Source organism: Cebus imitator, unplaced genomic scaffold (genome assembly GCF_001604975.1).
Source record: "Cebus imitator isolate Cc_AM_T3 unplaced genomic scaffold, Cebus_imitator-1.0 Scaffold53, whole genome shotgun sequence".
NCBI classification, from domain to species: Eukaryota; Metazoa; Chordata; class Mammalia; order Primates; family Cebidae; genus Cebus; species Cebus imitator.
The window spans coordinates 3,299,158-3,302,046 of NW_016107368.1; positions in this window are offsets into that span (position 1 = coordinate 3,299,158).

A 2,889-nucleotide genomic window follows, 5' to 3' on the forward strand; every position below is an offset into this window, starting at 1 on the left:
CTTGCCCTGGGTGTCCCAGGCTGGAGTGTAGTGGTGCAATCTTGACTCACTGCAACCTGCACCTCCTGGGTTCAAGTGATTCTCATACCTCAGCCTCCCGAGCAGCTGGGACTACAGGCGGGCACCAACACGCCTGGCTGATTTTATTTTTTTAATTTTTAGTAGAGATGGGGGGGGGTCTTGCTGTGTTGGCCAGGCTGGTCTCGAACTCCTGACCTCAAGTGATCTGCCCACCTTGGCCTCCCAAAATGCTGGGATTACAGGCATAAGCCACCATGTCGGGCCCCAAACCTCTCTTTTAAAAACCTAAATCAATACTTTGTTAAATTGTGGTAAAAGTTACATAACAAGAAACTGACCATTTTAATCATCATTAAGTACACAGTTCAGTGGCATTAAGCACATTCATGTGTCTGTGTAACCGTTACCACCACCCTCTCCAGAACTTTCTCATCTTCCCAAACTGAGTCTCTGTCTGCAGGAAACACTCACTCCCTATCCCCCTCCCCAGCCCCTGGTACCCCCCATTTAACTTCCTGTCTCGGTGACTCTGAGGACTTTAGGGACCTCCTAGGAGTGGGATCATGCAGGATTTCTCCTTTTGTGCCTGGCTTATTTCACCAAGCTTGATGTCCTTAAAGTTCATTCACATTGTCGCCTGTATCGGAATTTCCTTCCTTTTTTAGGGCTGAATAATATTCAATGGTACAGATGAACCTCACACATTGTGTTTATCCATTCATGTATTAAATAAAAATCTAAATCAATTGCTTTAGAAAGAAGATTTTCAGGCAAGGCACAGTGGCTCACGCCTGTAATCTCAGTACTTTGGGAGGCTGAGGCAGTCATATCACAAGGTCAGGAGTTCAAGACCACCCTGGCCAACATGGTGAAACCCCCGTCTCTACTAAAAACACAAAAATTAGCTGGGCGTGGTGGTTGGCACCTGTAATGCCAGCTGCTTGGGAGGCTGAAGCAGGAGAATCGTTTGAACCCGGGAGGCGAAGGTTGCAGTGAGCTGAGATTGCGCCATTGCACTCCAGCCTGGGCAACAGGGTGAGAATCTGTCTCAAAAAAAATTAAAAAAAAAGAGATTTTTAGGCCAGGCACAGCGGCTCACACATGTAATCCCAGCACTTTGGGAGGCTGAGGTGGAAGGATTGCTTGAGCCCAGGAATTTGAGACCAGCCTGGGAGACATAGTGGGAACTAGTCTACAAAAAATGGAAAAAATAGGCTGGGCGCGGTGGCTCAAGCCTGTAATCCCAGCACTTTGGGAGGCCGAGGCGGGTGGATCACGAGGTCAAGAGATCGAGACCATCCTGGTCAACATGGTGAAACCCCGTCTCTATTAAAAATACAAAAAATTAGCTGGGCATGGTGGCGCGTGCCTGTAATCCCAGCTACTCAGGAAGCTGAGGCAGGAGAATTGCCTGAACCCAGGAGGCAGAGGTTGCGGTGAGCCGAGATCGCGCCATTGCACTCCAGCCTGGGTAACATGAGTGAAACTCCGTCTCAAAAAACATGGAAAAAATTTGCCAGGCCTGTAGTCCCTGCTACTTGGGAGGGTGAAGTGTGAGGATCACTTGAACCCAGGAGGTTGAGGCTGTAGTGGCCTGTGTTTGCACCACTGTACTCCAGCCTGGCAACGGAGTGAGACCCTGTATAAATGAATGAATGAATGTAAATTAGAATAATTATAAACCTGCAGGAGCCTGCAATAATGGTATGCAGCAATCCCAGGTAACCTTCACCCAGTTTCTCCCAGTGGTATATCTTATATAACTATATAGTTTCACAACCAGAAAAATGACATAAATATGATCTATAGACCATATTCAGATTTCAACAGCATTTCACATGCATGTGTTAGGCAATTTTCTTTTCGTTTTTTCAGAAAAATTAGAACAAATCTATTTAATAGTATCACATGTATACACTTGTGCAACCACCACCACAATTGTAAAACTGAAGTAAACTTATTTTCGCCGGTGCATGGTAGCTCATACCTGTAATCCCAGCAACTTGGGAGGCTAAAGTGAGAAGACTGCTGGACTCAGATGTTTGACACTGCTGTAAACTAGGATTGCACCACTGCACTCCAACCTAGGCAACTGAGCAAGACTCCATCTCTCTCTCTCTCTCTCCCTCTCTCTCCCTCTCTCTTTATTTTTCGAGACAGAGTCTTGCTCTGTTGCCCAGGCTGGAGTACAGTGGCGTGATCTCGGCTCACTGCAACCTCCACCTCCCGGGTTCAAGTAATTCTCCAGCCTCAGCCTCCCAAGTAGCTGGGACTACAGGCACATGCCACCACGCCCAGCAAATTTTTATATTTTTAGTAGAGATGGGGTTTCACCATGTTGGCCAGGCTGATCTCGATCTCTTGACCTCGTGATCTGCCCGCCTCAGCCTCACAAAGTGCTGAGATTACAGGCATGAGCCACTGCATCTGCCTGTATATATATTTTTATATATAAAAAAATATATTTTATACATATGCATAAAATACGTAATATATTTTTTTTTAATTTTATTTTTATTAATTTTCTTTGAGGTAGTTTCACTCTTTTTGCCCAGGCTGGAGTGCAATTGTGGAATTGCAAGCATGAGCCACTGCACTGGGCAAAGAAATTATTATCTGAAAAAGGAAACTTTGTAACTCCACTGTGCATGGAAAGTTGATATGGCCTATCATGAAGACAAGCTTATTAAAAAATAAATAGAATGTAACCAAAGAATGTCACTAAATTCTAACTGAATACTGTTGGTTAAGGAAGGGCTTTTCTTTTTTCTCAAAGTCATTAACTGTTAACAGACATAGAACGTATTAGCACTGACTGAGCCTCTCTCCTCTAAGTATTGGAAATGGAAAAAGTAGATGACTTTCACA